Consider the following 10,699-nt stretch of genomic DNA (forward strand, 5'->3'; position numbering starts at 1 on the left):
AAAAAAAAAACATATCCTAACAGTGTGAACCAGGCGACCTCACTCTATTGCTTTTGATGTTATGTGCACGGAAGTCTAATGTCAATGTGTCATTTACCGGTCTAAGAAACATCCCTAGATGAGCGAGAGACAATTATTGCACTGCATTCGGTGCAAGTTCCTGTTGGAGAGATATCAAGAAAGCTTAATAAACCGGAGAGAATCATACATAGAAAAATCAAATTATTTAAAGAACGGCAAAATTTAGAACATGGGCCTAGAGGTGGAACACCTCGAAGCACCCAACAAGAGAGCAAGACAATACAATAGTGTAAATGTTGCTGAGCAACATTCATTTGTGAATTTTGAATTCTAGTGCCTCGTCACGACATTACTGAACCAGGAATCATGACTAGCTCTACGCTAATGACAGGTGTCTGATGAATACTTTAGATGGAGAGGAAGAGGTTTTTTAAATCTACACTTGAAATCTTTGATAGTTGTCTAATGAATAAGTCTAATGAATAGGCAAACTTATCTTTGATGGATGAGAGATTCAGTTAGGCTTACTCTTTTTGTTTTGTTTTTTATCAGTGGCCAGTGAATACCACGGATAGGGAGGGAAACGGTTTCAATGATGCATGCATTTTTTTCTTCAAAACCTAAAGATGAATACATTTTATTGGGAGATACTTTATTAACATAGGCCTAATCCTCCATCACTCCTATACGCCACCTCCGCTCTCTTCTACATCTCAGGCGACTAGATCAGACTTCTCACTACGAACTCCATCTCGTGAAAGCATCACTAATGAACGGTTATTTTGAAATTGCCCACACCGACAACGGACGTCTTAAAATGCATGTTTTTAAAATATTTTCTGTTCAAAGAAACTTTATCTTTCATCCCACAAAATATGTGCATACACTCATGTTACACCCTGTAGCCGTCAAAGAGCAACCGTTTATTAAAGCAGTAGGTTTTTCTTGAAAAAAACAAACAAAAAAAACATATGAAATAGACTTAAACGAGAACGTCACCTTTCATATTTCTTATCCTTTCAGCTACTTATAATATGCTTATGTAGTAGGTCTAGGTATACATGTGAAATTAATTTGAATTAATTTCTATTTAGAAGAAATGAATATCTACAGAAAGATCAACCTAAGAAAGCTTTACAGAAAGTTAGCCTTTCTTAATGTATTCGTCAGTTTTGACTCCCACAGCTCTCCAACGTGTCCAAATGAAACAGGATGATATGCAAGGAATTCGATAACAAATAAGACTGAATTATATTCGTTTGATTTTTTTATGATTGCCTTTTGACTTTGAATAGCTAGGTCAGAGTTAATTATGTTAAGCAGTTAGAAAAGGATAAGAAGAAAGGCGAACATGGCTAATAAAACAAGAATACGGGATAGTCAAATAAAGCGATTAATATAATAAATATATTATATCTAGATATATATATATATATATATATATAGTATAATTATATAATATATATAGATATATATATCGATTTAAAATATTCATTATATTACGTATCCGACAGAGTATAGACCTAGGCTAATCATGTGGGATAATCAGAAGTCCACTAAATGTGTCATGCAAATTATTTTATTGATCAAAAGGACAAAATTAGTTTTAATTAAACATCGTTTTCAAAGAATGTTAACGCCTTGATATATTATTTATCGGCTGTAGGAGACGAAATGACAACACCCCAGTGCAGTATGATACGTTGAGTAAAGACTCGAGCGGAGCAAAAGCCAACTTCAAAATCTTCGGTATGCTGTCACGAAGCTAGAGTTGAGAATAAAATTAGAAATCGTGGACCCACTTAATATATTTTCCTTACTTTGCAAAATAACTATCTTTAATACGTTGAATAAGTCTACTCAATTCTAATGTAATTTATTTCAAGTATAGCACCTTTGAAAGGATATGTTATTTATTGTTACGTAAATAATCTGGCACCTGCAATATGGCAATATTTCCTTGACGAACAATGAATTAAGAAACTACGCCAATTCTTCGTTGGCCGTCTGTACGTTGACACCTTTATGAGGTAAGGGGTGGGAGGTGGGGGTGGGGGTGGGGGGGGGCTAGGGGTGGAGGGTGACTAGGGACAGGGGACTTACTGTATACAGTTTGTGGAGACATTCAAAAAAGACACTGGGAGACATTAAGAGACTTCATTAGTATTATTATAAGTTAATTGGCCATGCCCAGATCATTAATCGTTTGGGGAGTGCCCGGTTTGAAGGCGTCCTCTCTCTCTCTCTCTCTCTCTCTTCTCTCTCTCTCTCTGAAAAAAGAGAGGAAATAATGAAATAAAACTCGTGAAGCAGACATGGGTTCGACACTTAGCCCAAAGCCCCAATAAACGTAGGTTTATGAGGTCGACCCGACCTCAACTGGGTCACGCCCATCACAATATGCAGCGTCCTTATCTTTTATTAACTTGTGGGGGGGGGGGGGGGGGGCTGGGGGGAGTTGGGGGGGCTGGAAGGTTATGCTCTTGGTTCTATTGGTCTCCATTTGAGTGACGGTAAGTCTGTCTACCGTCTGTCTATTTGTCTGTCTGTGTTCTTTTGTTTCAGGAGTGATCTGGTCCTGTTCTGAAGGACACCTAAGAATGTATCTTACTAGGAGATGTAATGAATAGGTAGATTTTTAAAAAGTTTATACATACATATATATATATATATATATATATATATATATATATATACTATTTATATATCTATATATGTATTTAGTTTTATATATATATATATATATATATAGATATACTATATAGATATATATATAATATATATAATATTATAATAAGTAATATCGTCTATACATATATATACGTCATATATCTGTATAGCATATAAATTATTTATCTCCCACGTAAACAACGTAAATATAGGTATAGACATTTTTTATATATATATATATGTATATGTAAATATATACATATATATATGTATGATATAATTATTTATCTACAACGTATATAGGTATATATAATATATATATATGTATTATATATATATCCCTATATCTTATAGATACCATTAAAGATATAGTATATATGTAATATATATAACGTACGTGTAATATACTACGTATATATAATGTATAGTATATAATTATTTATCTACACACGTAAAATAGGTATATATATTTATATATATGTATATAGATATATATATATATATATATATATATATATATATATATATATATATATATATATATATATTTTACTTTATTCCCTAAGGAAAAGAAAGAAAAAAACTAGAACAGGGTTCGGGTCAAGGTTCACCACTGCCTCCATGCTTTTGTGAAAGGAAAAAGTAAACAATAGTCATTGAGTAACTATGCCTTTTAGTCGTCTAAAAAAAATGCAAGCCATATAATGCTGAATTATCTGCTCGAATTGCGCTCTTTCATTCATTAAAGGAAAGTGCGAATGAAGTTAAGTGCTTTATTAGTAAACTTAACCAAACTCAAATTGCAATATTTGTAGAGTTTTTAACTCGTGATGTAATTATGGACGAATTTGATTTACAATAACAATTGATATTTTTTATTTTCAGCCCCCCTAAAAAGTATTGTATTAGACTTCTTTTGAGTATTTTTGTTTAATATCAAAAAAAGGGGGGGGGCTTTTTTTATGCCTTCATTTAATTGGAATTCTCGGTCAATCTCTCTCTCTCTCTCTCTCTCTCTCTCTCTTTCTTTCGATTAAAGAGTTGAAAACGAAGTTTGGTAGAATTTCTCTCTCTCTCTCTCTCTTTCTTTCGATTAAAGAGTTTGAAAACGAAGTTTGGTAGAATTACTCTCTCTCTCTCTCTCTCTCTCTCTCATCTCTCTCTCTCTCTCGATTAAATGGTTGGAGCAGTAGTTTGGTAAAATTTTCTCCTCTCTCTCTCTATCTGTTTTTTTTTATCTGATTTTTTAAATCAATTTTCTTGCTCTCCTTCCGTTTGACTTCACTGTGGTTTTCTTGTTTCTCTCTATCTCATCTATTTTCCGCTTTTTTGGTCTCCTCTCCTCCTTGTCCCAGTCCTTCTTCCTTGTCCAGCTTCTTCCTCCTGCATCCAGTTCTTCCTCCTGCCTGTCCGCCATCTTCTTCTTTGATCTGACTTCCTCCTGTGCCATCTTCTTCCTGGTATTTCAATCTCTTCTGTGTCCAGTCTTCTTCCTGTGGTCAGGATCTTTCTTCCTGTATCAGCTCTTCTTCCTGTGTCTGGTCTCCTCCTTGTGTCCAGTCTTCTTCCTGTATCTGGTCTTCTTTCTGTGTCCAGTATCTTCTTCTGTATCTTGTCTCTCTGGCTTCTTTGTATCATCTTCTTCCTGATCTGTCTTCTTCCTGTATCCAGTCTTCTTCCTGTATCTACTTGTCTCTTCTGTGTCCAGTCTTCTTCCTGTATCTGGTCTTCTCTGTGTCCAGTCCTTCTTCCTGACTTGTCTCCTTGTATCTTGGTCTGGTCTTCTTCCTGTATCTTGGTATCTGTCTTGTCTCTTCCTGTGTCCATCGTTCTTCCTGTATTCTGTCCTTTTCTTTCCTGGTATCTGGTCTTCCTTCCGTGTGTCCAGTCCTTCTTCTGTATCCGTCTTCTTTACCGTCCGCCTCCTTTTCTTCCTTGTTATCCAATCTTCTTCCTGTGTCCAGTCTTCTTCCTGTATCTGGTCTTCTTCCTGTATCTGGTCTTCTTCCTGTGTCCAGTCTTCTTCCTGTATCTGGTCTTCTTCCTGTGTCCAGTCTTCTTCCTGTATCTGGTCTTCTTCCTGTGTCCAGTCTTCTTCCTGTATCCTTGAGTCTTCTTTCTGTGTCCAGTCTTCTTCCTGTATCTGGTCTTCTTTCCTGTATTTCTTGGTCTTCTTCCTGCATCCAGCCTCCGGTCTTCCCTGTGTCCAGTCTTCTTCCTGTATCTGTCTTCTTTCCTGTAATCCAGTCTTCTTCCTGTATCTAGTGGTCTTCTTCCTGTATCCAGTCTTCTTCCTGTGTCCAGTGGCTCTTCCTTCCCGTTATCTGTCTTCTTTTCCTGTATCTGGTCTTCTTCCTGTATCCAGTCTTCTTCCTGTGTCCAGTCTTCTTCCTGTATCTGGTCTTCTTCCTGTATCCAGTCTTCTTCCTGTATCTGGTCTTCTTCCTGTATCCAGTCTTCTTCCTGTATCTGGTCTTCTTCCTGTATCTGGTCTTCTTCCTGTATCTGGTCTTCTTCCTGTATCCAGTCTTCTTCCTGTATCTAGTCTTCTTCCTGTTCCTGTCCTAGTCTTCCTTTCCTGTATCCAGTCCTTCTTCCTGTATCCAGTCCCTTCTTCCCTGGTTCCATCTTTCGTTCCTGTCCAGTCTTCTTCCGTATCTGTCTTCTCCTGTCCTTCTTCCTTTTCCTGTATCCAGTTCTTCTTTCCTGTTCCAGTCTTCTTCCTGTCCAAGTCTTTTCCTTGTATCTTGTCTTCTTCATGGTATCTCCAGTCTTCTTCCTGTATCTTAGTCTTTCTTCCTGTATCCATCTTCTTCCCTGTATCTTAGTTCTTCTCCTGTGTCCAGTCTTCTTTTCTCTGTATCCTGTCCCTTCTTCTTCCTGTATCTGGTCTTCTTCCTGTCCAGTCTTCTTTCCTGTGGCCCGTCTTCTTTCCTGTATCCAGTCCCTTCTTCCTGTATCTGGGTCTTCTTCCTGTATCCAGCCATTCTTCTTCCTGTAATCTGGTCTTCTTCCTGTATCCAGTCCTTCTTCCTGTATCTAGTCTTCTTTCCTGTATCCAAGTCTTCTTCCCTGTATCTAGTCCTTCTTCCTGTGTCCAGTCCTTTTCCCTTTTCCTAGGTAATCCAGTCTGCTTCCTGTATCCTTGGTCTTCTTCCTGTGTCCAGATCTTCATTCCTGTGTCCAGTCTTCTTCCTGTCGTCCATCTTTCTTCCTGTATCTGGTCTTCTTCCTGTATCACCAGTCTTCTTTTCCTGTATCTGGTCTTCTTCCTGTTGTCCAAGTCTTCTTCTGTATCCAATCTGCTTCCGTGTCAAGTCCTCCTTTTGGTCTCGTCTCCTTGTGCCGTCCTTTGCAGACCTTCTGGCTTCTTTCCTCCTCTTTGCCTCAGTCCTTGGCGGAAGGCTCTGTTGTCGAGAGGCTGAATCAAAGACGCTTGGTGCTGATGGTTGGTTTGAGAAGCTGACGGAAGCTTCGATTCTTCTCTTGTGGATTTCGAAGTCTTCTTCCTTCCTTGGAGACAGACGGAGGCAATTGGGATTCTTTAGCAATTTGAGCAGTGAAGATCTCTGTGGCTGTATTCGACGGAGCCACAGCTCTGCAAGAGTGGCTTCAGATTCTTTCGAAGTCTTTCTCCCTTCCCTTGGAGGCAGAGGAGACTGTGTGTTCGTTCGTCCTTCGTCCTCCTCCCCGTGTGTCTTGAAGGGGCGAGTTCATTTTGGGATTCTTGAGGATTTGGGAAGCCTTTCTCCTCTGTTCTCGTAAGTAGCCCTATTCTCACTATATATCCTCCTTTTGGTCCTCGTCTCCTTGTGACGTCCTTTGCAGACCTTCATGCAATCTTCATCCACTTTCTCTTGGTGCTGATGGTTGTTTTGAGAAGCTGACGGAAGCTTCGATTCCTTCTCTTGTGGATTTCGAAGTCTTCCTTCCTTCCTTGAAGACAGATGGAGACAGTGTGTTTCAATTCGTTCGTTCGTTCGTCCTTCGTCTTCCTTCCTTCGTGTCTTGAAGGGCGATTTCCTTTTGGGATTCCTGAGGATTGCAGAAGCCTTTCTCCTCTGTTCTCGTAAGTAGAATAGTCCTTTTCTCACTCTTCCTCTGTAGCAATTTGAGCGGAGAAGATCTCTGGGGCAGGATTCGACGGAGCTGTGGCTCCGTCGAGGATAACAACATCTCCAGAGATCTTCAAGTTCAAATGCTCAAGAATTCCAAGGTGAAGGCGCTCTTCTGGACACACACAGAGAGGAGGCCGAACGAACGAACGAACGAACGAACATACTGTCTCCGACTGGGATCCAAGGAAGGCGAGGACATCGATAAAAAATAAGACTGAATTATATTCGTTTGATTTTTTTATGATTGCTTTTTGACTTTGAATAGCTAGGTCAGAGTTAATTATGTTAAGCAATTATGAAAAGGATAAGAAGAAAGGCGAACATGGCTAATAAAACAAGAATAACGGGAATAGTCAAATAAAGCAGATTAATATATATATATATATATATATATATATATATATATATATATATATATATATATATATATTGTCGATTTAAATATTCATTAATATTACGTATCCGAGAGAGTATAGACCTAGGCTAATCATGTGGGAAAATCAGAAGTCCAGTTTAGGCCCACTAAATGTGTCATGCAAATTATTTTATTGATCAAAGGACAAAATTAGTTTAATTAAACATCGTTTTCAAAGAATGTTAACGCCTTGATGTATTATTTATCGGCTGTAGGAGACGAAATGACAACACCCCAGTGCAGTACGATACGTTGAGTAAAGACTCGAGCGGCAGCAAAGCCAACTTCAAAATCTTCGGTATGCTGTCACGAAGCTAGAGTTGAGAATAAAATTAGAAATCGTGGACCCATCGGTATATATTTTCCTTACTTTGCAAAATAATTATCTTTAATACGTTGAATAAGTCTACTCAATTCTAATGTAATTTATTTCAAGTATAGCACCTTTGAAAGGAAATGTTAGTTATTGTTACGTAAATAATCTGGCACCTGCATACGGCAATATTTCCTTAACGTACAATGAATTAAGAAACTACGCCAATTCTTCGTTGGCCGTCTGTACATCGTGTGCACTGTAAAAATTAAACGATTTAAACATATTTCTTTTAATAATGCCGACTAGCAGAGGTGGTACTTGATCACTTACAGTACCCATAAAAAAGGTCTATAATTGTTTATGGTTACGTAAGCATATTTAGAGTAACCTGGATTTGGTTAATTCATTTTTTAATAGTAGTTAATTTTTCATTTATTTAATCATTTATTTATTTATTCATTTTAACAAACGTATGTAGAAAGCGCACATCTGACTTCAATGTTGTAGGATATGCCCCCTTCAACCAGCTCAGACATTCAGTGTTCGTCTGTGTGTGTGTGTGTGTGTGTGTGTGTGTCCGTCCGTCCGTCACACTCTCTACACTCCTGCTTTTACACCTCTTAATATTTCAAGGGACATGTCAGGGGGACGGACTCCCATGTCACAGTAAACCGGAGCATTAACTCGGAGGCCGCCTCCTCTGCTTTTCTGTCCCACGCGAAGCTCCCAGTTTCCAGTTCTATCATTTAGATTTTCGTATTCTTCGGATTGGAATGGAATGTCAAATGCAAGCGCTGGGATTCTGGGACCTACGAGGTCATTCAGCGTTGAAAGAGAAATTGGGAGTAAGAAGTTCTGAAAGGGGTAACAGGAGGATAGCCTCGCAGTTGCAATATGAACCAATTGCTATACGAAAAGGGTTGCAGCTAAAGGCCGAAGGGACGCCTCAGAAAAAAATCTCGTCATGCCTGCAGTACACCGCGTGAGGTGCACTGACGGCACTAACCCCCCCCCCCCACCCCCCCTACCCCCACCCCCCAACGGGATCCTATTCTTCTATAAACTCCGACCAAATCATCATCAATCGAAGTTGAATGTGAGAAGGATATGATATCCTTTCGTACGTTTGACCGCTCTCGTCCTTCTGGAATCCTGGATTCCAGTCCTTCTGGAATCCTGGATTCCAGAAATCCAGAAAAACACAATAAGGCGTCTGTCAATAGAGCATTGGCGTGTCAATAACAGAGCGATATTGGGTGCTTCTTATGAAGTAAACAGATATATACGTAGCGATGGCTTATTGGGTACCACGACTTTTGTTTGTTTACAACTAGACTGATACGCGACAATATCTGGCGTCACTACTGATATGGGAAAATTATGGTTGTTACACACACACACACACACACACACACATATATATATATATATATATATATATATATATATATATATATATATATATATATAGAAGTTACAATTTTGGTTTTCATCATTCACACTCAAATAATTTCAGAGAGAGAGAGAGAGAGAGAAGAGAGCGAGAGAGATGTAGAGAGAGAGAGGGTTTGAAAATTATTCGCACGACCGGAAAGCGTCAGAAACAATTACAAAAGAAAAATAATAAATAAACCAATCAATCAATTCAAAATTCACCAGACCAAAAGTTCCTATAAATGTCTATTTGAGCTCAAAGATTTCCCCTCTTAAAACTTACCTGGGCCGTCCCAATGAAGCGCAGATAAGGACATCCGGGAATCTCTGAAAAGAAAAGAAATTATTATTATTATTATTATTATTATTATTATTATTATTATTATTATTATTTTTATACAGAAGATGAACCCTACTCGTACGGAACAAGCCAACCAAATACGCAAAGAAGATCAGGCATCACAAAAGAAAATATGAATTAGTAATTAATAAATATATAAAAATATATATAAATTATCAATGTACAGGAAGAACTTCCGAGGCTTCAGTTACACATCCTCAGCAGGGAGGTTGTTCCATGTTCCACAGTCCAGCGGGTGTGAGGAATAAAGGACCTCTGGATCTGAGACGTTTGGCAACGAGGCTGTTCCATGTTCCACAGTCCAGCAGTGTGAGGAATAAAGGACCTCTGATCTGAGACGCTTGGCAACGAGGCAAAACATTGACTGCACATTGGCGCTTCTGCTGTTCAGCAAATCTGGTGTCTCTCGGCAGATAAAGGGGATCATAGATCAATTATAAACATGTAAGATCTCTGTTGAAATACACCTTATCAAAAATGGACAAACTAAAGACCAGCCGTCGATGGTCCAAGGTATAACTACTAACATACTGTTAGGAAACAGAAACCTACCACCACGAGCCACTCTATCTAAAAAGAGACAAGTCTCTGGCAGAAGCAGACAGCCACACCGGAGAACAGTATTCAAGTAAAGGAACGACAAATGACCTTAGACAAGGCTGCACCGATTTTATCACTGTTATAAATACTAGCAAGCATATGTATACAGAAATTATGTATGGAAGTGCATAACGTAACTAAGTCTACGGGCGTAGCCAGCCTCGTTTCACGGGCAGAACCAGCTCCGTTTCAGGGCATCCCTTCTCACCTCCACCCCCTTCGGAGCGGGGAAGGGGGTGGGGAAGGTAGAATGAAACCCCATTATAAACCATTTCAGGGGTCCCCACTATAACCCTGCCAAGTTTCATGCCCATCGGACCAGCCGTTTAGCCGTGATTGAATGAGACGGACGGACAGACATTACGCCCATTATAGTAAGATATGAGGCCTTACGAACAATGCTTAGCCTTAGTGCGGCATTAGCTGAAACTTTAATTAGACGTTTCTCAAAGGGAAGATAAGAGTCACATAAATAACCTTAAAAACGCGAAATGTTCCCAGAAACACAAGGAAATTTCTATGGACATAATAGTAAGTCCATTTTGGAAGTCCTCAAAGTTATCAAAACATGGTTAAAAAAAGTGTAGTATATTTTTCAAACCTATTATTTCTCGAACGCAAATTTGTCAAAGTTAAATCTTGGAAGACCTACCCCACCTCTTTCTCTCTCTCTCTCTCTCTCTACAACACCTCATAAAATTAATTTTTTCTCATATCTTCAGGCACTTTTGCATCACAATGTAGTACAGTCATTCTCTCTCTCT

Source organism: Macrobrachium nipponense, chromosome 24 (assembly GCF_015104395.2).
Source record: "Macrobrachium nipponense isolate FS-2020 chromosome 24, ASM1510439v2, whole genome shotgun sequence".
Classification (NCBI taxonomy): Eukaryota; Metazoa; Arthropoda; class Malacostraca; order Decapoda; family Palaemonidae; genus Macrobrachium; species Macrobrachium nipponense.